This window comes from Zootoca vivipara, chromosome 2 (assembly GCF_965207765.1).
Source record: "Zootoca vivipara chromosome 2, rZooViv2.hap1.1, whole genome shotgun sequence".
Lineage (NCBI taxonomy): Eukaryota > Metazoa > Chordata > Lepidosauria > Squamata > Lacertidae > Zootoca > Zootoca vivipara.
In genome coordinates this window covers 103,806,552-103,832,777 of record NC_142584.1, presented here as the reverse complement: position 1 = coordinate 103,832,777, position 26,226 = coordinate 103,806,552, and the positions used below count along the sequence as shown (strand labels likewise).

At 44.3% G+C, this 26,226-nt stretch overlaps 1 protein-coding gene across 7 annotated transcripts in view; it reads left to right on the top strand.

Annotated features, from left to right (window-relative positions):
- The first annotated feature begins 797 nt into the window (after window positions 1-797).
- The window catches only part of SETD5 (SET domain containing 5), a 65,194-nt gene continuing 39,765 nt past the window's right edge, over window positions 798-26,226 (top strand). For 3 of the 7 annotated variants that reach the window (XM_088662667.1, XM_088662665.1, XM_088662662.1), the window contains exon 1: window positions 805-982. The gene's annotated coding sequence lies outside the window, so the exon portion shown is untranslated. Of the gene's footprint in view, window positions 983-26,226 lie in introns of all 7 variants that reach the window. The other 4 variants (XM_088662666.1, XM_035106904.3, XM_088662664.1 and 1 more) reach the window with 4 other exon arrangements.

The following is a 26,226-nucleotide window of genomic DNA, read 5'->3' as shown; positions in this document are numbered from 1 at the left end:
GAGGAGGGTGCATGCGCCGTGTTGCAGCCAGCTCTTCCTCCCAGACAGGTTCTTCGGCGCGCATGCACAGAAGCGCCCTCCGGAGCCAGCGCTGAGCCCGGCCCCTCCCCCTCCCCGCTCCCATGCCACGTGTCCCCAAGCAGCACTTAACCCCACGTGGGACTGGCTAAAAGCTAGCCAATCGGAAGATTGCCTCGCCCTTGAGCACGTAGAGCAGCAGACCCACGTGCGCAGAGGCGCGGGCAGAAGCCGAACTGCCCTGAACAGTTTCTCTCGCTCTCCTCCCTATAGAGGTATCTGAAGAAGTGTGCATGCACACGAAAGCTCATACCAATAGCAAACTTAGTTGGTCTCTAAGGTGCTACTGAAAGGAATTTTTTATTTTGTTTAGACTACGGCAGGCCGTAGTCTACCTACCTGTACAGAGCTCTATTATGGAACCCGTCCACCCACCGCACCCGCACTGCTCTGAGCTGGGGAAAGCTGCCGCGCTTGCTTTTATAGCCCTGGCTCAGGCCGACGCGAAGCCGAGTGGCGTTTCCAACAACCAATAGAGCAGCGCCTCTGCGAAGTTGACGGCGGCTGGGGCCGCTCGGGCTTACAGGGGGATGGGGTGGGAGCGACCGCCAGCCCTAAGAGAAGGGGCCCAATAGGAGGCGGAGAGGAGGCGGGAGAGGCGGGGGCGGGAGGAAGAGCGGAGGAGGGGGGGTGGAGATCGCGCGGAAAAGCCGGCCAATGAGTAGGGCCGGTGGGCGTGCCTGGGGCGCCCCTGGCGCCAGCGCTGGGAATCCCCGTGCGCTCAGTGCCGTTTCCGCCCGGCCTGCTGAGGAGGAGCTGTTGGCTGTTCGCTGGTGCCGCGGAGGGGGAGGGGCCGTGGCCGCTGCTCTGTGGAGCTTGAGTTCTCGGTCCCGCCTGCCGCCTAGGAAACACTGTGGCGCCCAGCAGGGCCTAGTGCCGGGGGCCCGGGCAACGGGCCGGACAGGTCAGCTAAGGCAAATGAGGAGCAGGAAAAAGGGGGCGTGTGGGGTGAAGATGGGACATCCGTTCAAAAGGCGGGAGGCGGGTGGGAAAGAGACCCATGGAGGGGGAGGGGCGGGAAACTTATGGAGGTGGTGGTGGTGGTGAGGGGTTGTTTCTCGGTGGTCCTTCCTCTGTTCCAGCCCCTTCTCTCACCGCCTCCTTTCAAGCTCCCGTATCTTTCCAGCTGCCCCGGAACTCTCTCCATGCATTATCTGCCCTGCTGTGGGGGGTTTAGGGATGTGGGGGGTGGGGAGGGCGAGAGAGAGAAGTACCTCAGCCTGGCTCTTCCAGGGGAAGTGGGGCCTCTCCCGCATGTCGTTGGGGTGCTGGTGGTGGAGGGGAAAGAAAGAGGTCACACTCCCTGGCCTGCGTTGGACACACCGGTTTCTCTGCGCCTTTGGAGGCATCTGGATGTGAAGAGAGGAGTGTGTGTGGATGTGTGTATATATATAAATATTTGTGTGTGCATATATATCTATATATCTATATCTATACACATACATTCACACGCACTCCTCTCTTCACATCCAGATGCCTCCAAAGGTGCATAGGTGTGTGTGTATATTTCTATATACCTCCGTTTGTGTGTGTGTGTGTGTGTGTGAGAGAGAGAGAGAGAGAGAGAGAGTTTGGGGGTGCGTCCATGAGTGGGAATCCCCGCCGAGGTCTTCCAGCAGGGAGTGAAGCCGGGGTGGGTGGGGGTGGGGAAGGTGGTGGGTCTGTTTTTCATTTCGCTCCCACCCATCCCCCACCTTCCTCGCCGTGGGGGGTGCGGGTGAGCTTGCCTGGTGCCAGGCGCTGGAGGAGAGCGGGGGCGTCATGGCGAACCTGCGTGTCTGGTGCTGGAGGGTGGGAGGGAGAGTGGCCTGTGTGTGTGTGTGTGTGTGTGTGTGTGTGTGTTGTGGGAGGGAGAGAATGGGTGGGGGGAGGGGTGGTGTTTGAAGGAACCTCTGAATTCATTCCTGTTTCGGGTTCCCAGGCAGGATTCTCTCGGTGCAGTGTGCGTGTGTGTGTGGAGCAGGGTCGTGCTGGAGGTGGGGAAGTAGCCGGTCAAATCTTCTGTGGAAAGCCTACTGTGAGAATGTGGGAAAATCCCTTTCTGGGACGATGGCTTCCACTTCAAAGCAGCTGTTTGCCAGGAAAGGGTGTGTGTGTGTGTGCGTGCGACCGCCCGTCTGTGCTCCTCTGTGAGTTCACCATTGCCTCCCCTCTGCTTCTACCCCTCCTCCTCCATGTGCTGAAACAGCTTCCCCTGAGCTGCTGCTCCTTCCCTTCCCGCCCCCTCCCTTTCCTCGGCTGTCTGCTTCTGACTTGCTGGCTCCTTCAGGCAACGGGGGAGGAGGTGTTTGACCTGCATTTTCTGCTTTCTCATGGTGCTTGTGTGGCGATGGTGGTGCACTTTAATAATCCTCTTCTCCTTTTCCCTTGCCTGCTGCTGGAGGCTGCAGTATGGACCCCCTCCCCCAACTTTTTCATTGTCTGACGTGTATGCTCTATCAGGGTACTTTTTTCGGTTTTCTTGCATTGATCTCTGCATCTTAATTGGTAACACAGCCCCTTGTAAACACAATAATAGTGCTGTGGGCAAGGTCGTCATAGTCTCCCCCCACTCTTGTCTTTAGCAGCTTGTCCTTGGGGTGCCAGTGGCCTGCTACTTGAAACAGAGCTCCCTTGTACTGAGACAAAAATCCTTTTTACAGTTTTGGGGAATGGTTTGTTTAGTAATCTGGGAAGTAGCTGGTGGGGTTAGAGAATGTCAGGAGCGTCTTCCTTGTGAGGTACCTAGCTGTGAGAGGTTTTGGTCTGTGCAGTTACCCAGTGGGGTCTCCTGTACTTCAGGCAGCAGGGAGATTTTTTTGCAGAATGGAGCAAAATATGCTACTGGGATTCCTTTTGCTGAGGTTGGTGTTACTTTAAGGAGATAATGGCCCTTGCAGTGTGGCCTCCTGCAGTTTCTCTCCCTGGCCCATTATGTAATTGGAGTATTTAAGGCTCACTCAGGCAGAGGCTGTGGGCAGCACAATGAATTGGTTTTGTATTGTAGGGGGATGGGGCCATGGCCTCAAAACCCATGATTTTTGGCAGTAAAGACATAGGCCTGATTGCAAAAATGTTTTCCAAATGAGCTGTCGACACTTGAGGATATGGGTTACAGACTAGACAAAGACGTACTACTTCCTTAATGGCGTTCAGGACTCTCCCTTTTCACCTATGAAGGTGACATCAGGCAGTCTTCCCCCTCCCCCCCTCCAGCTGGCCCAGGAAGTCGGTTTTGCTAGCTATGTCTTGCAGCGCAGAGGTGACCGAGGTTGTTGCTTTGCTTTGGATCCTGTGGGTGAACGTTCAGAGCCTTGACAAGCAGCTAATGTTGGCTCTGGAGCTCTGGTTGCTACGTGAGAAGCTTCAGTAGTGTTGGCTGCTGTCTCCAGGGAAGGGCAGCAGCACAACCTCCATTAGTGCTGCACTTAGGAGATAGCTGGTTCATGCATTGAGAGGGGACTCTTCTTTCTCAGGCATGCAAGCTTTCAACTAGGATAATGCAAATTTAGTTTTCACCCATCCCTGTGTCACAGTCTTTGGGACTGCTTTTAGGATTTGGCCTGAATACCCAGGGATGCCTGTCTCCTTTATAGCCTTTCTGAAGTGGGAGATGCAGCACTGCGAGTACAGTTTGTCTGACTTTAGCTTCCCTTCCAGTAAATCAGCGAGCCAGATGCTTTGCTTATTGTTTGTAGGTCTCTTTCCTCCCCTTACATTGCCTGGGCCCCATTTGCCTTATTGACAGGAATTTCTGCTTTGTGCAATGGGTGTGTGCAGCAGACACTAGCCTCCTAGCGCTGAGAGGATTTTCCATTCAGAGAGTGCAGTCAAAATATGACACATTTTGCAAGTGGCAGCAGAGCCCATTAGAAAGAATGGCCCCATAGGTACCTGGGCAAAGCATACATGGATCTGCTTGAGGCAGGTTTACAACAAGTACACTGTTTCCCCGTATAAGTACAATACAACAGTGGTCTATTTCTAGTGCTTATAAATACCTGCTCCTGCTCAAGTATTGTGGTGCTTTAATATACTTGCTTCCTGAAATCTTAGTCACCATAGTCTAATCCAGGCATCCCCAAACGTCGGCCATCCAGATGTTTTGGACTACACTTCCCATCATCCCTGACCACTGTTAGCTGTTAGCTAGGGATCATGGGAGTTGTAGGCCAAAACATCTGGAGGGCCGAAGTTTGGGGATGCCTGGTCTAATCCCATGGTTAAACATTGTGATGCAGGCTTTCTTAAGGAGACACTGGCAGTTGTAAGGGGAAGACAGAGCTCCTCCTTGACATTGTCTTGCGTGCTGGCTCTGTCAGGGAGTAAGAAGAGTGCTGAGGTGCCCTCCTCTGGTTGGTAAAACATGGGCAGTTGCCTAATATCCATAACTGACAATATGGAGGGGGAGGGGAGCTTTCCTTGCAAGTGCCATTATATGTTTACACATCTTGTGTTCCCCTCAACCATGATTTGATCCATTTGACTAGGACTTAAGTGATTATGCTTGCTAAATCTCTGATTTGGTTGGTTTTGGTGGAGGCTGTTAGGATTGTGGTTTTGAGAACCCCTGGAATAGATGTTAAACACCCCTGAAAATGTTCCTTAAACACCAGAATAATCTGGCACGATTTGCCTACATTAAGGGGTGGCATTTGTGATGGTTTATACTGAAAACTATGACACTTTAAAATTGCATCCTGGTTTCATAATATGACATTAATGCAAAAAGAAGCTGCAGAGTCTTTCATATTAAAAAGTGGGTTTTTTTTAACCCGCAGAGCTGCTTTAACACCTAAGTCTAGGCTGCAACTCATTTTGGCAGATTTCTGTTATGAAGAAAGATATTTGTATTGCTGTGCTAGGCAGTGTTATCCTACAATGAGTGACTGAGTACAAATGATTCTCATATTGAAAATGATCTGAACAGTACGGTATATTTGAAATTAGAAATATTATTTGTAAAACTGAAAAAATAACTCATATTCCTGATACCCAAAATGTTAGGAGCCCTAATAACCATACATGCTGGTTTTCTCCTCCCGTCACACAGTTGCAGGAATCCTGATAAAATTATTGATGTTTCTGCACCTTGAGTGTCAAGGGTATTAGCTGGTTTTAGGAAAATGAATGTTTTTGCTAGAAAATGCTTGACTCAGATGCTACAATTTTTTTTAAAAAAAAACTTTACAGTGCTTTTCTATTAATTTTAGCTATGATACTGAAGACCACTGTAACCCTTGAAGTGGCTTTTAGAGTGATTCTGTTGAGCTCATTTGGAAATAATACTTCCAGAGTAAGCAGTTTGATGATAGTTTCCTAACTGGTTGTAAAAACAGCAGTAAAGCAATACAAAGGGCAGCAGATAAAGGCAAAAATGTGTGCCACCTGTTCCCTGCTCCAAAGCAACTGCAATAGACCATTGAGCTTGTCAGTGAGCAGTGCCCAAAGTTCTTTAGTATTCACTTGAATTTCATTTCTGAATACCACTGAAATGGAGCTAATGACTGCATGTTCCATTCAGGAGGATACAAACAGAATTACGGTAATTGTAGGGAGATCCTTCATTGGTCTTCAACATGGCCTGGGAGCTCCTCTTCTGTATTCCACAGAAAATATTAAACTGTTTTCAAGGCTGGGATACCCTGTTATCAGTCAACTCTTTGCTCCCTTCCCTCTAAATTAGAAGCTTAAGTATATTAAGGAGCATGCCAGGGAGCATGTGGCTTCTGAGTATCCGCTGAGCCTTTCAACCTACTTGTGTTTGATGCCCCTTTCGTAGAGTCATTCCTTTTCTCATTCAGAACATTATTTTGTCACATCATAATTGTTGTTAGAAACTCAGATAGATATATAAGCTAGGGGGCAGATGGCTCCTTAAACCAATGTTGCAGTCACCAAAATGGAATGTCTACATGTAGTTGCTATTTTGAGGAAAGATGGCTCTAAAGTCTTTTTTTTTCTTCAAATGATGGACTGACTGTGATTGATTATTAGTTAAATATCTGGCTTGTACAGATGACAACCTTAATCTAGGTTAAGAACTTTGAGAACTTTATCCAGGAACAGTCCATATATATATTCTACTTCTTTTGCTTAAATGGTGACATGGACCATTCATGATGTAAGAATACTGTAGTCTTCACAACTGTGAGCAGGGCAGTGGGGTGGGGTAAGTGAAGACAAGCTACAACAATTAACTTTAACATTGTTCACTGTTCCTGTTCAGGCTGCACAGAAAAAGCATTTTGGCTCCTGAAATTCATTATGATTGTGCAGATAAAATATAACTGATAGAATTCTACAGAATGTGGTATTAGAGTGTGAAAACAGTCAAGATCCATGGAATTGCACTTTTGTCCCCAATTTCACACCTTTTATCAAATGGAATTTCAGTTTGTAAGTCACACTGGTGTGGTTGCCTGCATTAAGATGCTTGGTGACCTTTGTATGTTATGTAGCACACATTTTGGTCCCTTAAGCCAGACTGCAATAACACTACAACAATGCAGTTTTGTGGGGATGTTGACTTGTAGAAAACATAAGGGCAATAGAAACCAGTATTGAACAAATGGCTTTAATTGGAACGGTGTTAGCAAAGAGCTTACCCCATTAGGTGGAGGAACTGAATGAAATTGATAAAGGTTGGCTACTCAATTTGAATAATAGCTAACAGATAAGGAACAGGCTTTCAAGTATTAACAATTGAAAATAAATACATAGGATTTGAGAAAATGAAAAGTTAGTCATTGTCCAGGCAAATTTTATTCATATTAGGGACAATTCTGGAGCAATTTTCTCTGATGGACAGTGGGACTACACTAGTGCAGAAGAGGCACTTGAATGGATTCCTTGAGTTCTGGAATTCATTTATTTTGGGGGGGGCATCCCTGCTGAAGACAAAAACAGTTGCTTATAGTCTCACTTCCTGTACATCTAATTTGTGTGACTTTTAAAAATAGAAAGTTAGGCAATGTAAGTTTTTACAGTCTTTCTATGTTCTTCACTATTTTTGAGCCTGGATTACCAGGGTTCTTGCTGCACTGATGCCTTATCCCAGATAAATGATAAGGGGTAGCCTAAATGTTGTGCTTGAATCTTTTAAAATTAAGAACCCAGTCTTGAATACTTTAATTAGCAAATATCAGGCTTTTCAGTTATTCTAACAGCTGGTTTAACAAATCTCTTTCAGAGAAAAAAAATGGGACTTATGTGGTGGTAGTGTATTTTCAAAGAAGAATATTTTTCATCTATCTATATCTCCTTCTGCTTTACTGCTTGTTCATTAGAACCATAGTAGAGTAGGGATTTCTCTGTTTCTGAGGTATTTCAGTACCCCAAAGGAATGGCAATCTCTGGCAGTTGCTTCTAGCATATGGATTGCAAACGGTTAGTGAGTGCTTACAAGCCATCATAGCAGAGGAAAATTTGGGGGGGGGAAACTTTAATGTCATTTCACTAGGCCTGGTCCTTTTTATCTGGAAGAACTGAGAAAAGTGTACTTCTGTACATACAGATGGATTGAAAACCACAGCTTTTTTTTTTAAACCTTCTGGCTGAACAAAACCAGGGGTGGAAGTTTAACACTATTCTAATTAGGGAGGATTCCTTCCCTTTTCCACACTGACAGTATTCAACAGTTACTTAGTCAGTGCTTTTATAGTATGCTCAATCAATTTATAATGTGCAGATTAACTTGTTTACCACTAAAAGAGTTTGTTTTGGCATGTATTATATAGTGGAGGCTTTTGTGCATTCATACTATAGCCCCAGATATGAAATTTGCTGGAGAGCATGGAAAGCAGGGATCAAACCCAGGATCAAAACGGGGGGGGCAAGAGAGGGGAAGAGAGAGGGGAGGGAGGGAGGGAGGGAAGAGAGAGAAATAAGGGAGGAAGGAAGGAAGGAAGGAAAGAAAGAAAGAAGGGGTGGGTGAGAGAGAGAGGGAGAAGGGAGGGAGAGAGAGAAAAAAGGAAAGAAAGAGGGGGGAAGGAAGGATGGAGCTCCCGTCTGCCCCCCCAGCTCAGGCTGCTCCTCCCACGTTCCTGTTGCTGGCTGCAGCCGCAGAGGGGGCGAAAACAGCCCGTTTTCGGGCTGCTTCTCCCCCCCCCCCACGTTCCTGTTGCTGGCTGCAGCCGCAGAGGGGCGAAAACAGCCCGATTTCGGGCTGCTTCTCTCCCCCCCCCCCCGTTCCTGTCGCTGGCATAACCCGCAGCAACTTTTCCCCTTCAGTTTTCGGAGGGAAAAGGTGTGGGTTACGGTGATTTTTTATTTTTTTTTGCTTTGCGGGGGGCAGCTGCCCCCCCGCCCCTCGCTGGGTACACCCATGATGGAAAGCCATGTGAAAGCTGCTCAAGCATTTCTTATTCTGAAATGTTTTAAAAATCTTCATGCCTTTCTCTCTCTGGATTGAAAGAGTGAAACGAAGAACTGACAAGTTGCTAGTTGAATGCAACTTTAGGAAATTATGCAAGAGTGACTAAAAGCAACACCTCATGTTTAAAGCTGTAGCTGCTGCTGTTTTTTGATGAAGACAAGTTTACTCTTGTTAGTCCTTCAGGGCCCATGGACCTCAAGGTGTGTCAGTTAGATTCTATTGCATCCTATGCCATGACAAAATTGTCAGCTAAACCTGGGCTAGAAAATGGATATTTTGAGCCATATAACACAGAAAGTGTGGCATGAAGAGTGCTCCTAGCCATGTGGACCACTCCTCAGATGCAGGTCACAAGAACGTTTTTGAAATTTCATAATATGGGTTCCTCATTACTGGGAAACAAAATTCATTTCTAGGTTACCTAATCTTATAACATTTGGAAAGTCCTATGTTATCCAGATTTGTGTCCTATGCTGTAGACCAGGCACCCCCAAACTGCGGCCCTCCAGATGTTTTGGCCTACAACTCCCATGATCCCTAGCTAACAGGACCAGTGGTCGGGGAAGATGGGAATTGTAGTCTAAAACATCTGGAGGGCCTAAGTTTGGGGATGCCTGCTGTAGACCTATGGCAGGCTATAAGATTGTCCAGAAAGTAGGTCGTTTTTAGAGGGGCAGGAGGAGGAAACTACACCTTTAACCCTCATTGTCAGTTTTATTCTTGTTTATACTTTCTGTGAACTATAGTCCAGGACTAATTTACTAATACTATTAGTGCTGTTGCTGATAAGTGCTGGTAATACTAATGCTATAGACCAGTGTATAACTTCCTTTACCATGTATAAATCAAGTTGGATGTGTTGTGGAGAGGGGGGCGAAGAATATACATACCAGCACCAGGTATTAAATTATTGTTTTTGAGACACAAGTAGATGAGTGGTATCACATTTCAGTCAGTTTCACTTTGTTCCTTGTCACAAATTGTCACATCTGTGTTACTTCTGCTCTTCCCCTAGATGTCTGATATACTTGAATGATCATTTCATCCTATCATCATTGCCCTTCAACCCTATGGCATAGTAGTTCATAAATCTCACGTAGTTTGGGATATAAAGTAGAGAAATTGTGGCTTACTGAAGATTACTGGGGTCTATGTTCTTGGTTGCATCAGTTGAACTGCAGTGTATATTACTGTAGGCACTTGTTTTAATAAATGCTATAAATGCTGCTCCCCCTGATTGCTTGTGGGCTAAATTTCCTAGTTTGTTTTGAAACATTTTCATGGATGAAGTGGAGAGTTGTGGGAACCCTCCAGTAGTTTGAATGTATCTTCTGTTTTTTAAAAATATATTTTTGGGGACTCCTTGGGTGCCCTGACCTGTCTGTCGTGTGTTACAACCTAGGTCAGGCTTGCACCTGGAGATAAACTTGAGTTGTGTTTCCAAGTCTGTTTGAATGCATGTTGAAAGTCTGTAAACTGTGTTGTCATGGGAGTTGCCAAATACGGTACCTACCTGATATTTTCACATCAAATGTGTTTCAGCGGCAGTTATGATTGTTAAGAGGACAGTTGGAGATGGGGCAGCAGTGATGGGGCTCATTTCTTGATACTGTACTTAGTACCTTACAACACAATTCTAACCATATCTACTCAGAAGTAAATCCTATTGAGTTCAATGACCTTATTCCCACCCAGGTAAGTTGGGTTGGAATGGAAACCTAAAATTCATAATATTACTTGTACTGGTTTTAAGTGATGCCAACCTTGACTGGACACTTGCTTTGGTGTTAAGAATAGCTTATTTCGGATTAGCTTCAATCTGTTCTTAATTGACTTAAGCTATGACTGAAATAGGTTTGATAAAATAGAAATAATCTTTTGTACACAGATTTGTGCTAGTTGAACTACATCAGTTGATAGTCAGTAGTTTTAAAAACTAGAATTATCTTGGGTGCTGAAAACTTCTGTTGGTTTTTTTAGTTAGGTTTTTCTGTTGATCTTTTAGTAAATTTGGGTCACTTCCCAGCTTTGTTAGCTTCACCTTTCTGGAAAAGTCTTGTTTCTGTGAAATGGGGGTAGTATTTTCCTCCTTTTGCAATTTTGTGGTGTCATACCTTTCTTTGGGTGGGCTCAGTGTCTCATGCTATGTGTGTACAATACTACTAAAGTGAAAGTAAAATACTATTTGGAATTTGTTTACCACAAAACTGCCCCTTATTCTAATTAAATATGTACTATGAATAGTATTTTTGTGGTGTATTCTTTCAGTGGCTTGCTGACAAATTCTGAAGATAAGTCACTCTTCAGTGACTTAATATTGGTGATCTGACTGTACATCTCCATATGTGGGGGGAAATCTGTGAAACTGGAGAGAACTTGAGGCTTGAACCTCTGTCCTATATCAAGAATGGGGAACCTGTGACCTTCCACATGTTGGACATGAGCTAGAATGGCTAATGGTCAGGAATTATGAGACCTGTAGTCCCCAAAACAGCTGGAGGACCATAGGTTTCCCACGCAGACATTAAAAAGAGAGTATAATATATCTATAGCCTGGTAAATTGTAGCAAAGTCCAGTCAGAGGGGTGGTTGCACTGAAAACTTGTCAGAGGCGGATCTGCAGTAGCTTGTTTTAAGTACCGGTATGCATTGCTGGCTAGTATACACTACAAATCCCAACATGCTGCACTCCACCTTAACACTTATAGCATGCCAGGGCATGAAGGTTTCTCTAGTAAAGTCAGGCGTTTAACAGCTCTGTACCATAGTCAATCCATCCCTAGTCTTCAGTTATAACCTGTAATATCTTTAAAGTGCTTTCCCTCCTTTTAAATGCTACGTAGTTGAATGGTTAACCAGACTGCATCTTTCAGTATAGTAGTTCATAACAGAAAAGAAGATAGTCCCCTGGCACCTTAATTTATTGCAGCATGAGAATTTGGGCACAGCGGTCTATTTCACTGGAAACATTGGCTTTTGAAGGATAGTTTATCTACACACATTCAGAGGGAGGAAACCCCTACTTTGCAGTCTTATTACCTTTACGGTGGTACCTTGCTTTACAACCATAATCCGTTCTGGAGGTCTGGTTGTAAACCAAAACAGGTTGTAACCCAAGGCGCGCTTTCGCCAATGGGGCCTCAAAAAAAAGGGTGGGGTGGGGGTTGTAATCCAAAAAAGGGACACACACTTCTGGGTTTGATGTGGTTGTAATCCAAAACTGTTGCAAACCAAGGTACCACTGTATATGTAATTAGTGTCTGTTCTGCTTAACTTCTGTCTTCCTAATTTCTTAAATGTCTTAAAGTTAGTTTTCTTAGTTCACTGACACATGTCAGCAGCAAGAAGCCATAAGGACCAGACCTGATGACTTGTATTGCACATTCAGTACAGACTTGTTAGGGTGAATCTGAACTACATCTATTGTCCATTTACTTTCAGGAATTGGATTTTGAAGTGTTGCATTTACTTGCTTGGTTTATATTCCATAAATGCTGGAATCCTGCTCTTGGTCAAAAATCACTCTTAAAGTTTTCAGAGCATTTTGAAAGGGCCTCTGCACTGATATGGTTGTAAGTGAACCAGCTTGCTAATTGTGTTGATGTTGCAGACCACTAGAATGAACAGTTGGATTTCCAGACAGGGCAGGTAGTTACTGGAATATCTGTAAGAGCTTCATAATTTCCCACGACATGATCATTGAAATCCTGTCTGACTCTCCCAACATTGTGTAAACCCTTGCTCCAGGAAAAATCGTGTGAGCTTAGGTGTTAAGAATCCTTCAGTTTTCTGCAATGGCTAAGCTGAAGTGGGACATTTGACTTCTATGTAAGCTAAAGATGTTGATTATTGCAGATTGGAGATCCTCTTGCATATTCTGACTGGATGAAGAAACAGTTAATGAGACTATGTCTGAGAATGTAGGGAAGTAGATTAGTAGTAGGATCTGCTGGTTTTGGAGGCATGAGAGGAAATCCGTAGCCTTTTCTACAAGTAGCAGCTGCGTTGCAGCAGCTGAACTCTGTCTAGCAGTGTTGCAGCTCCCTTTCTCCCCTGGAAGAACGCACTGATTCTAGGCAGCAAAATGTCTCCCTTTAGAATACAGGAAAGATCTTTGGTAAAATCTGCTTACCTGAGACTCTAGAAGTTAGGTTTTCTTCTTAGGTCTTTACTCTTAGGTCTTTACTCGCTTGCTTGCTTTAGCCTTAAAGAGAAAGAGGGAAGCAGATGAGTCGGAGCTTTAAAAACTGACAGAGCAGATGACTCTTGTTTTAATGTAGGGATTTTGCTGCATTGGGGATGTGTGTGATAGGTATGGAACATGTCAGTGGAGGCAGTGTGTTTGGGGCCCCAGTTGCAGGAGTTGCAGAATGGAAGCAGTTCCTGATGCGATGGAAGCAGCTTCCTATAACCAAATATAGTTAAGAATGAATGTTGGATAGCCAGGCAGATCTTCATTAGAAGCAAGTTCAGAAACCTTTTCTCTGGCTTAGCCTTTCCTCAGTGCATTGTTTCCATATATATATAGAGAGAGAGAGAGAGAGAGAGAGAGAGAGAGAGAGAGAGAGAGAGAGAGAAAACAACGAATGCACTGAGGATATATGCCGTGTTTCTCCAAAAACAAGACACCGTCTTATATTTATTTTTCCTCAAAAAACAAACAAACACGGTGGCCTATTTTCAGGGGATGTCTTACTTTTTTTTATTAAGTATGGTTTACTTGCCGCAACTTTTGATGCAATTAATGCTACTGGTCTCGTGCCCAGAACGTGGAAGGAGGCCATCATCATCCCAATACACAAAAAAGGCCCCCCCGATGATCCGGGAAACTATCGAAACATCAGTCTCCTGTCGATTATCGGGAAAATATACGCTCGTTTTCTGTTAACTAGACTGACCCAGTGGGCAGAGGAACTCCATCTCATCGGCCCAGAACAAGCTGGGTTTAGAGCTCACCGTTCAACCACGGACCATGCAGTAATTTTATACCACTTAGCTCGGAAATACTCTTCTTCTGAGCGGGGCCAACTCTGTGCTGCCTTCATAGATTTGAAGGCCGCGTTCGACAGCATACCCAGAAAACTATTATGGGGAAAATTGGCCCATTGGGGCATTGATAGAAGGTTATTGTGGCTAATAACCCAACTCCACGATGGGACGACCGCCAGGGTGAGAATAACACCTACTGGTGACCTCACAAACTCCGTACCCATCAACAGAGGAGTTCGACAAGGGTGCATTTTAGCCCCTTATCTTTTCAATCTATTTATAAGCGACATGAGAACACCTCTAGCCGAGTCACAATTAGCTATCCACGCTCCTCGCCTTGCGGATTACCGCTGCCCCTTATTGCTGTATGCTGACGATGCTGTGATACTCTCGTTCTCTAGAATCGGTTTAAGGAGGGCACTTAAGATTTTTGCTTTGTACTGTAAATCTAACCTCCTTACCATAAATCAATCTAAATCGAAAGTGCTTATTTTTTCCAGAAGTCGGAAGTTGTACAAATGGATGTTGGATGGGAAACCTATCGAACAAGTTCAAAAATTTCAATACCTGGGAGTGCACTTTCAACACAACATGGGCTGGAAAGCGCATATTGCTTACCTCCAAAACAAGGCCAAAGCCCTTTCGAACGCATTACTGCGTTTCTTCTTTTCAGAAGGGGCTCTACATGTACCATCTGCCTTAAAGGTATTTAAAGCTAAAGTGGTGGCGACAATGGCTTATGCTGCCCCGTTATGGGGAGCATCAGTAAATCTGGCGCCCCTAGAAACAATTCAGAACCAATTTCTGAGACGCCTTTTGAAATTGCCCCAGTGCGTGAGCAATGCAGCTATTCGCCTTGAACTTAAAATTCCCTCGTTAGAAAACTCCTTATGGAAGCATATTTTCTGCTATTGGCTGTCCTTGTGGCATAGATTGCCCAATCACCATCTCATTCAATGTCTTTGGAGAGACGACTTTGTTAGTCCCTGGGCAAAAAAAATCCACTCCAAAATTATGTCCTACGGATTGTTCCCATCGGACCTATTGAAATTAGATCTTCCCTCAGCCAAAAGAACTATAATTCAAAAACTAGATAACTATGATTTCCATCAAAATATTATAACGGGAGGTGGAACATGTTCCCCGCTGAATCAAGGCATACAGCCCACGCATCAGATTCCATCGTACCTGTCTTTTCTTTCTGTCGCAGCCCACAGATTCGCCTTCACCAAAGCAAGATTTAATGTTTTCCCATCCAATGTCCTGGGGCACAGGTTTTCCAAAGGCCAAATCTCAGTTTTATGCACGTGTGACAACAGAACAATAGAATCCCTCTACCACATACTGTTCTGTTGCCCCCTGCATACGCCCGCTCGGACTAAAATCTTGTACCCTCTAATTCTGGAAATCACGGACAAACCGCTGGAGACCCAATTAACATACCTGCTGCAAGATGATGATACGACCAAAACATTACTTGTAGCAAGATATTTGATTTCAGTTCTCTCTTACAAAAAACAGCATAACTTACTTTACGACTACTGACACTAAGATACATCATTCAAGTAACCTTCTGAGCTGAGTAATGGAAAATGATGGCCTGCAATGCACTAACGTTTTAACCATAGCTAAAAACCCCATAAAACTACTTGAAACGTTTTAAAAAAGTTGTACAATGTTCCTTGTATGAGGAACTAATTTTGCCTGATTGTTCTGATTCTTTTATGTTTTTAATTTGTCTGATTGTTTTTATGTATGTCGGTTTTATACTGTTTTATTCTTGGTTGCAGTACATTATGGGCCTATGGCCGAAATAAAGTTTATCTCTATTAAGTATGGTACAGTTTAACCTACAAGGTTAAACTGCCTATCACTATGGCTTATTTTCGGGGTATGGCTTATTTTCGGAGAAACACGGTATATATCCTTGAACCATATATATGAATATGTTGACACTAAACTAGTAAAATTCAGAGATGCAGTATGTTTTAAACTCCCAGTCTTGGGAGTTGCTTTGGAATGATTTGCATAAGGATTAAGAGTCATGAAGAATAAGCCTTTGGTCAAGATCTTCAGAAATCAGTAAGTTGGGAGTGTAAATGAAGAATCTGTACTTTTTTGCTGGGAGTCTCCAGGATACCCCCCCATCTGGCTGGGTTTCTCCAGCCACTCTGGGTGGCTCCCGACTGAATGTTAAAAACACAATACAGCATTAAGCATTAAAAGCTTCCCTAAACCAGGCTGTCTTCAGATGTCTTTTAAAAGTAAGATAGTTGCTTATTTCCTTGACATCTGATTGGAGGTGTTCCACAGGGCAGGCGCCACTACCGAGAAGGCCCTCTGCCTGGTTCCTTGTAACTTCACTTCTTGCAGTGAGGGAACCACCAGAAGGCCCTCGGCCCTGGGCCTCAGTGCCCGGGCTGAACGATGGGTGTGGAGATGCTCCTTCAGGTATACAGAACCTCAGATATATAAGCTAGGAACCAAATGGCTCCTTAAACCAGGGTTACAGTAACAAAAACAGAAAACCTAGTTGCCATTTTGGGGCCAGACAACTCAAAAGTTGTATTTTTCAATACAACTTTTAGTTCCTGAAATTCATTCTGATTGTGCAGATAAAATACAGTGGATAGAATTCATTGTTGACATCTGAAGGCAGCCCTGTACTGTACAGTGGTACCTCGACATCCGAATGACTCGACTTACGAAAGTTTCGACTTACGAAGTTGGCAAACCTGGAAGTCTTTTTGCCCCACGCGTTTCTACGCCTGCGCAGAAGCGCAAAATCGCGCTTCATGCATGCGCAAAATGGACGCTTCGACAACCGAAGGATTCAACTTACGAAGAGCACCGCAGAACGGATCGCCTTCTTAAGTCGAGGTGCCACTGTATCAGGAAATTTTTAATGTCTGATTTTAAAAATAATTTATATATACTGTAAGCTGCCCAGAGTGGCTGGGGAAATCCAGCCAGATGGGCGGGGTATAAATAAATTATTATTACTGTATATTCCTGCATATAATACTACTATTTAATCCAGGAAATCTTCTCAAAAGTTGGGGGTCGTCTTATATGCCGGGTCATATTTCTTATACAGTGAGTATATCCCAAACTCTATATTTTAGCTGGAAAAGTTGGGGGTCGTCTTATACGCCCAGTCGTCTTATACACGGGAATATACGGTATTATTATTATTAGTAGTAGTAGTAGTAGTAGTAATAGTAGTATGTGAGAACAGTCAAGATCCAAGGATCCCCTGGCATGTACCATATTTTTCCTTCTATAAGACGCCCCCATGTATAAGACACCCCCTATTTTGGGGGACTCCGATTTAAGAAAATGGGGAAAGATCTATCCATGTATAAGATGCCCCCAAATTTTGGACATTATTTTTAAGGAAAAAACCCTAGTCTTCTACACAGAAAAATATGGTACCTCAGATGGTGGAGACGTCAGTTGCCATCCTGGTGCCTGGGCTTCTTCACTTGGTCGCAAGTGGCTGATAGCCAGGTGCAAAATATGCCTGGCGCCTGGCAATTTTCAAATGCTGACTGCAGTCTGTCATGCCCATGACCTGTGAGGCACGTGCTACTTTAAGGAGGGAGTGTTGTTAATGTTGCTGTGAATTTCAGAAAGCCTCTCTGAGATAGGATAATGATGCTGAAAACAGCAGCAGCATAAAATGTAGATTCTGGATGTCTGAAAGCCTTGATCTTCAATGTTGAATAAGGGGTACACCCCAAAATTATCACCACAGAATGGGCAGAAAGGCACTTCTTGTCATGCCACAATGTCTGCTAGAACCAGCCTTTTTGGGGGTACCCACAAACTCCCAACTCACACATTTTCTTTGCTTTCTACCCTCATCATCTACCGTAGTGATACAGTAGTTCTGATAGACCTGCAACTCTGTATTCCTTCTCCTTGTTCACAGGATTGACTGGTCACACTTGCATGTGATCTGTCATTGCTGGCAAATCTCTTCAGACAAATCACCTGCCTCTCTCTTGCTATCCAGATCACATATCCCCTTTCTTGAAACGTGCCAGTTTAGGCAGTGTCTGTTGTGACCTTAAGAATGTAGTTCCTGACATGTTAAGAATAGACCTGGCTTCGCTTGGTTGATAGATGGAAGTCAAAAGTCCTTTTGTTCATTGTTCCTTTAACCTCCCGTGAATGGTTGTCGCCATGTCCCCAAAGTCTTCATAGAATTCTCAAGCAAGCTATGTTGCAATTAAGGAACTTCACAAATTAAGTATCACATGCAACCAGGCCTATCCCTCTCCCTCTTTTTTTACATTGTAGTTCGGACATTGGCCTCTGCTCAGTTGGCATTCTGCTTTGGTTAGCTTCTCTATGCTTCCTCAGAAGTCAGCAAATGCTAAAAACCAGTAATCAGATCTCATGTTCGTGGGCCTTCCTTTTCTCTGTTTTAACCACTGAGTGTTTTTTCCTGTTCTGTAGTGATATGTTTTGTGCTGCTCCTGTACTAGTAAGCAGAATAAAGAGGTAATTCAGACATTCTTTTGAAGGCATAGCTATTTTTAAAAATGCTTACAGTTCCAGCCTTGCAATTGCAAGTATATAATAGCTAAACGCAGAGCCTTTGCTCTGATCATAGAAGTCTGAGCCTCAGAACATTTTTAGAAATTAGGAGAAATAACAAAAGTGACGTTGGTGATCCTAGTGTTAGTGGAAATTTCCAGGGTCATGGGATGTAGATAATACTGTTTACTAACTCTTGTATTTACCTATCTTTAGTTGTATGAATATACAGAAATATAATTGACAAGGAGGAAAATGCATAAAGTGGGTGTGTGGACTGGAGGGAGTGGTGTAGAATGTTGCCCTTTAACCTAAGGCTGGGCAGAGGTGATTATTTTTGTGTAGCAATATCTGCTCCCCCCCCCTAACTGCTACTCCCTTAATACAGCTTTTGGCCTAGTCCATTTCATTCCAGGGCGGAAGGGTATCTTCTTGGGTGACGGGGGGCGCTGAGAGGAGCAGGAAGCTTTGCATTTTTAAGGCACATTTTTTTCTCATGTGAATATCTGGCTAGGTGTTTATCCTTTCATGATCTCCAAAGCTTTTTTAAAAAGGTTCCTGAATTGTTCTAGCCATGGCAGTGGTGTTGTGTGGGGATGCTTTTTTACACTACAGTCGTACCTCGGGTTACGACCACCTCGGTTTGCGAACAGTTCGGGTTACGAACTGCGCAACCCCGGAAGTGTTTTCGCCCCGCGCGCGCGTGCACAAGCCACACGCGCGATCGCGCGATTTGCGCATGCGCAAAGCGCGAAAATTGCGAAAATCGCGCTTTGCGCATGCGCAAAATGGCGGCGCCCATCGCGTTCGGTTTGCGAACTATTCGGGTTACGAACTGCGATCCGGAACGGATCGCGTTCGTAACCCGAGGTATTACTGTATACAATTATGTACAGTACTTGCAACAGTTGCACCACCCTTATACTGTATACAGTGGTACCTCCGGATATGAACTTAATCGTTCTTAACTTGAGGCGCGCTTTCGCTAATGGGGCCTCCTGCGGCTGTGACGCAACTTCTGCATCCCGGGGCAAAGTTCACTACCAGGAGCGTCTATTTCCGGGTTAGTGGAGCTCATTACCCGAAGCGTTCATAAGGAGGACGGTACGGAACCCGAGGTTCCACTGTACTGTATGTTTATTTCAGCTTCTCTGGTTCAGCTTAGGGAAGCTAGTTCTGGCTTTTCCAGGGCACATCTCAATGAAAATACCAAATCTGATTTTAGTGAAGCCTGTAGGCATGGCCCTTCTTGACCATATGGCCTCCAGCTCTGCGAAAAACTGACACTAATAAACACCTGAAGAGGCCACTGGGTGAGGGAGAGGGAATGCACTTCGGCTGAAAATGAGCCTTGGGAGGGAGGAAGAGCCATGGCACCTGGCACCATACGAATTGCTTTTGTGGCCAGCAGCTCATAGGAGTGTTTGTTACTCGTGGAACACACACTGCGCTTTCAAGGAGGCTTTCCCATCTTCTCCTTTTGGTGCCTACTGCAGCTTTGGCTTGTAAAGTTTTTGTTGGCATGATTTTGAGCCTACTAAATGGCCAAAAAGACTTCAGTGCTTCTTTGGCCTTGGAAACATTCAGTAGTCTGCATAGTGCTGCTACAGTGGAGGTCTATGTCTGACTCCAGAGACATCATTTTTGGGCAGGTCTCTACTCGTTACTGATTTACATTAAACCAGTTTAAGGACCCAGCCTTTTGCAATCCCACACATGGCTTGTACCACTCCCTGGAGTTTCTTACCTGTATATGCATGGCTTTGTTGATCAGTGGTAGGCAGATTTTATGCTTGTTATTTTACAAGAACCCCAAGATCTACCAGCCAGAGCCAGGTGCAAAAGACATAGAATTAGAAGTAGAAAACAGACTGCCTGTGAGCATATTTTGAGTCTAGGAATTGATTTTCAGTATCAGAGCTGAACTGAGTTCACAGTCCTTTCACACAAAAGCCCTGCTTAGCTTTCTTCATTTTAGCAGCCTAATTTATGTGGGAACAGTTGTTTTGTTCTTAAAGAACAAAAATTGGGAGTCATTTAAATCTATGATCCGCTGGTAGATTTTGATCTATCTTCTGCCCACTCACATTGTATGTAGATTGTGTAAGAAACCTGGGTTCCAATTAAGGAGGATTTGGAATACTTGGACTTCAGTGCCTCTTAGCATTCATAGTAAAATAAAAAAATTCCTTCAGTAGCACCTTAAAGACCAACTAAGTTTTTATTTTGGTATGAGCTTTCGTGTGCATGCACACTTCTTCAGTGTGCATGCACACGAAAGCTCATACCAAAATAAAAACTTAGTTGGTCTTTAAGGTGCTACTGAAGGAATTTTTTTATTTTACTTCGATCCAGACCAACACGGCTACCTACCTGTAACCATCTTAGCATTCATGTGTGGGATGGGCTAAGCAACTTTAAAATGAAGCCTCATTTAGGCTTAATTTGACCCCAGAAACAGTTAATTTCTCCCAAAGATACTGCAGCAGGCTGGGTGCAAGGCCTATAAACAGATGTGCACAAGCCATTAACATAGCTTTACAGCAGAGTAACTCACCAACATGCAGTCCTAACTTGTCTGAAGTGAATATGGCTACCCATTCACCTCCCAGTTGTGCTGTTACATAGTACTTACTGCGTTGATGGTTCTTAGAACGCTGACCCCAAAAATCATGTGAGTGACTATGTAAACCTGGTTACAGGTACCGGTAGGTAGCCGTGTTGGTCTGAGTCGAAGCAAAATAGAACAAAATTCCTTCAGTAGCACCTTAAAGACCAACTAAGTTTTTATTTTGGTATGAGCTTTCGTGTGCATGCACACTTCTTCAGATACACTGAAATGTAAACCTGTTTAGGGGTGCCCAGAAAAGGGCTAAATGTCCATTTGGCAGCCTATGGACTGATTCTGTGGCTCCTGAATCATACCAGCACCATCAAGCTTAAATTTCGTTATGAGTGCTTCTAACAACATGTCAGACCCTGCAAGATGATGAGAGAGAGTGCAGAAGGGAGAGGGAGTTTGTGTTAAGTAGCTGATCCCACTTCTCTCTCTTGAAATTTTCCAAACGGTTTCTAGTTTACTGTTCCACCCTCCCTGCCCTTTCCCCACCCCCATGGCAGCAGCCTGCAAAACATATACGATCAGTTTGATCGGTCTGAAGGATCATTTGCTGGTAACTTTTAAGGGGAGGGAGGAATAAAATCAGGTTTATAATGGAGGTAGGGGCTGAACCTTAAGTATAGAGTAGCTGCCACGGCTCCATAATTGCTGCACTGTGTCGTGTTGCCATGGTTCCCAGTGCTGTGTCTCTGCATGGTTTCTGAGAATAGGGCCAAGGCAGCCAGTCACAGCAGAGCTGCTGTGTACGTGTTTGGGGAGTTTAGACTTGCACTGACAAGGAAGTGATTGGAGAGAGCCCTGTGCTTATAGTTAGGGTGTTAGGAAAGGATTGGGTATTTCCCACCCCATATTGTGTGTGTGTTTTTATTCCTTCCCTTCCTCCTCAGACAGACTGAGGTGGGAAACATTATAAGGCAGCATAAATGCTTAGTTCCTCCCCTCATCGGTCCTCAGTCACGGGGGCAATGACATGAAATGTGGGATTCCTTCCTCTACCAAATGGTGGGGTGGGGTAGCTGTGGGGAAGGGAGGCTGCTGCCTTTGGATTGGCTCGGGCGTGTTTTCATCAGAGATCCCTTTTGGCTGACTTGCCATCTGCATAGGCTGTGAATACTTCTCTCTGGCGCAGACCTTGTTCCTTGGGATTGCATCATCTCTGGGAGAGCAGCCAGGTCCGGAGCACTAGTACAAAGACTTTGTGAAGCAGATGCGGCCTGTTCTGTCTCCGAAGCATTTCTCCTCCTTCCTGCTCATCCTTCCCACAGGATTCCAGAAAGAGAGCTTGCTCTGAGAGCCTCTCAGTAGGTCAGCTGCCCTTTGGACTCTGAATCCCAGCTGCTTCCTGTACACCTGGCTGATGCAATGTCTGCCTTTGAAATCCCTGCTGGAATTCACTCTGGAGTGGTTTTGTTTGCCTTTTCTGGGAGTGGCCAAGCAGGCAGAGTGGGCCTGTCACATGGCGCCCTTGAAAATAAGAAGCCTGTCGCCAGATTCGCAGATGCAGAGCTCTCTCCTTTCCAGTCTAGCAACCGGTTCCTGGCAAATTTTGTCAGGCATTGCCTTCTCTTGGTGGCAGATATATATCACGTGCACATTACAGTCGCTAGCATTGTAATCGGTAATTTGCTGTGGCCTATGTGATTGTCCTGGGAATTCTGAAGGGGTTGATCTGAATTTGAGTTCCAGTTCAGCTGAGTCTGTTTACTACTACTTATGATTCAGCTGTTTGCATTATTTTTCTCCCAAATGCCATCTACGTGAAATAATTTAGTGAGTGATACTTCAGTGACAGGTTTGTAAGGATTCATATTTTTTAAAAGCAAAGCCCTGCTTTAACTATTTCCAATAAGGTATTTTCCTTTCGCGTATCCCCCCCACCACCACCACCTCCCACACACTTTGGATTGAAAAGCAAGGTATTTATGAGTGCTCATCTTGATGCTTTGGCCCCCTTTAACTGTGAATCTCAGAAGGCATGGTGTCACCACCTTTTCATGTGGTGCTTATGATAGAGCATGGACTTTCCTTCTGGTCATCCTAGCTTTTTTCACTGTTATATCCTGAATTAGAATTCCAGTATCAAGGCTTCCAGACAGTTTGGAGTGATAAATTGTGGCCGGATGCTAATTGGGGTTGACTGCTAGACTAGATGATCCATTAGCCTGACTCACTATGAAAGTATTTCATATTGGTCCCTGAACCATCCTTTTGTGTCAGAGAAAGACTGGGGAAGGATTTCCCAATTTAGATAACCCTCTTTTTCATTTTGTAAATGTAGCTTTTTGTCCTTTGGCTGAAAAATCATGCAGTGACAACTGCATGGAAATAGGAAGCAAAGCAGCAAAAAATTGATTGCCCAACTAACAAATATCAATCTGGATGTTGAATTTATAATTTAAGGGATAACTCAGGTTTTTCACATCTGAGACAATCGATCACAGTGCTGAGCATCCTGTAGAGTAAATGCAGTATGCCTGGCAACGTGCAACTAAAATATGTAAATCAACCTGCAGCCTTCTAGCTGAAATGGCTCAACCCCCCCCCTCCTGCTTTTTCATATGCTGCATCTACCAGCTTCTGTTTTATTCAGGCCTTATACCCTGTGTCCTATGATTTACAAATAGAAAGCTATTAAGCAAAACCCCGCCTTATCCACCAATGAGGCAACTAGCATAAAAACAAAATTAAAGTGGCTACACTCTGTGGAATGGCTGTCTAATAAGAAATGTGTAGAACAAGCTGAATGCCCAAATGAGAACAAAAATGAGCAGTAATTTGAGCAAAAGAAATGCAAGCTGATAACAAGGGATGCAAAAGAAGAATTAGACCAGGCATCCCCAAACTTTGGCCCTCCAGATGTTTTGGACTACAATTCCCATATTCCCCGACCACTGGTCCTGTTAGCTAGGGATCATGGGAGTTGTAGGCCAAAACATCTGGAGGGCCAAAGTTTGGGGATGCCTGAATTAGACAGTCCATCAGTAAAAACACTTAAGATCAACTTTTGAACATTTGAAGCAGCAAACCAGCTGGGGAGATGGCTGGATTTTTGGATGATAGAGGAGTTAAATGTGTGTTAATAAAGTAAAAGAGTGAGCGCAGAGAAGCTGAATGTGGAGAAGATGTAGTTCAGATTCCTGTGCCTGTACCAACTTTCTTAGGGAGAAACTAAGGTATAGAAACTTTCCTGGGTGACATATGCAATGACCTGCGCCAGGAGAGAGATCTTGGTGCTTTTCAGTACTATAGCATCCTAGATTGCCTGAGTTGGGGAGGGGTATACTGCTTTATAGTGGTTCCAGGCTATTACTCTACTCCCACACATTTAATGGGACGTGATTGGCTGATTTTTAAATATCAACATAATGTTAATTAACTATTCCAGATTATTTTTCATACTTGGGGGGGGAGTGTTGTCTCATTTTATTATACACATTTATGTTAGTTTTTTTAAAAAAATATATTTTAATTGCTGTAAGATGCCAAGTTTTTTTAATAAAGCTTTTCTAAGAAATTTAATAAACCTGCAATTTAAATAGTGGTTGGAGACAAATTCTAGGTCTTCTCAAAAGCTTAACAAATCCCTAGATCCAGATGGCACCCACCCAAATGTGAAATGGCTGTTCTTGTAATAAAATTATGTAACTTGTCCCTAATAACAGTCTCTGTACCTGGGGATTGTGAAGTGGCCAGTGTAATACCATTTAAAAAAATAATAATAATCAGGGGAGTAGGGAGAGATTCAGGAAATTACAGACCACTTGTTTGTTTTGGGGAAACGAATATGAAAAGCATTATTAAACATAAAATCATCAAGCACTGCTGTTGCATCTGTCTTTCTCAAGAAACAATGGAGTGGACCTCTGGGGGTGAAATCAAACCACTGTGTTAGCAGCACTGAAGTGACCTCTCCAGGACACAAGCCTGGGGAGTGTGTCTGGAGGTCCTGGGCTGCCCAGATGACAAGACCCTGCTCTCAGCCTCGCTGATGTGGCCCAAAGGACAGCAGAGCAATATATTTGGCACCAGCTTGGCTGCTAGAATTGGCAGAAGGAGGTGTCCTGGGCGCCATCCAACCACCTTAAGGACTCCACTCTGGATTTGTTTTGGGTTTACTCCTTAGCTTTTTCTTCTCCTGAAGATATCTCACAAGGCAACGGAGGTTTAGGACCAGAGTTTTCCTTCTCTTAGGACAGAGGTTTCCTTTTCCTAGATGGGCTACCATCCCAGGTTGACGAGCCTCATTCACCCCTCACTTTCCTCTACAGCACATGCAGAAAACGCTTTCTTGACCATTGGATTGGCTACCCTCATCTGGTTTAGATTTGGATTGGCTACCCTCATCTGTCGCATGCTGGCAGCTTTTAGGAGCCACAGTTGAGAGCTCAGCTCTCATTATCAAGCATATTGAAGAACAAATTGGCTCCTGCAAATCAGCATGGCTCCTGCAAATATAAGTGCTGCCTAACTAACTTATTAGAGTTCTTTGAGAGTATCAATATGGATAGAGTTGATCCAGTAGATGTGTACTTGGACTTTCAAAAAACACTTTAATGTGGTGTTAGGAGTGAGCAGTGGTGTGTGTCCAAGTTTACTCATCCCACCAAATTGTTCAGGGAAGCTACCAAAAAATAAGGGGATGCAACTGCAGCATTTGATACTAGGCCCCTTCCTTTCATTTGGTTTGTCAGATGCACTATTCCATATGCTATAAGTGAATGCAGGGGCCTCTTCTGTGACATAATGCCTGCCTTTGTGTTGTTCCAAAACCACCCCAGCTGCTTCGTTCCTATAGTTGATATCAAACTAAGATCTAATGTGCCTTGTGCTGGCCTCCTCCTTAGCTGTTTCCCCTCCCTCTGAATGTGGTCTGGGGAAAATGAATCCAGAAGTGTTGGCTTGCATTTTTGTTGTTTGGTGTGTTTCTGAAATTGCTTGTTCCTCTGATTTTCATTCTCATTAATTCTACTTTAGTATCAGCTGCACATGTGTTTCCCCTCTAGATCATTGACTCAATAATGCTAGTTTTTCCTGATTTTCACTGTTTGACTCTTTCTTAGTTTCTGTTCATATTTGTGTGCTTTCAGCCAGTTTTCAGGTCCATCTCAGAATGACATTTTCAAGGCTGGCGTGACAAAGAATTGCAATCCTCTAAAACTGTGTGTAGTTGCTACTTTGCTGATTTTACAGAGCTATCAGCATAGCTGAAGAACCCAGTGGACTTCAAAACAAGAATATGAAGGGAAAGCATATGTGGAGGATGCACAGATCCGAGGGGGAAAGAAATTAAGGAAGAAGTGTTAGGAGAAATGGTTACACAAGGCCTAGAGACTTGGGCAGATAAGGAAGGTTTGAAAGATGGAGGCTGTGACCGAAAAGCCCAAGGAGGCAGTGGCCCAGTTTGCAAACAGTATTAAGACATAGTTTTAACACATGCAGGTGTTTTTGCTCCTCGCTCAGCTCTTTCCTGTGTTTTGTGGTTGGAGGAAACAAGCTAGTGTTGGGCCTCATGTGCAAACCCAAGCTTTTGTGGGCTCAGGGGTTTGTTTCTCTCCAAACAACAATGGGCTGGCCAAGAACAAACCTTGCCCCCTCTTCGTGGTTTGTTTGGAGAGAAACAAAGCCAGGAGCCTGCTCC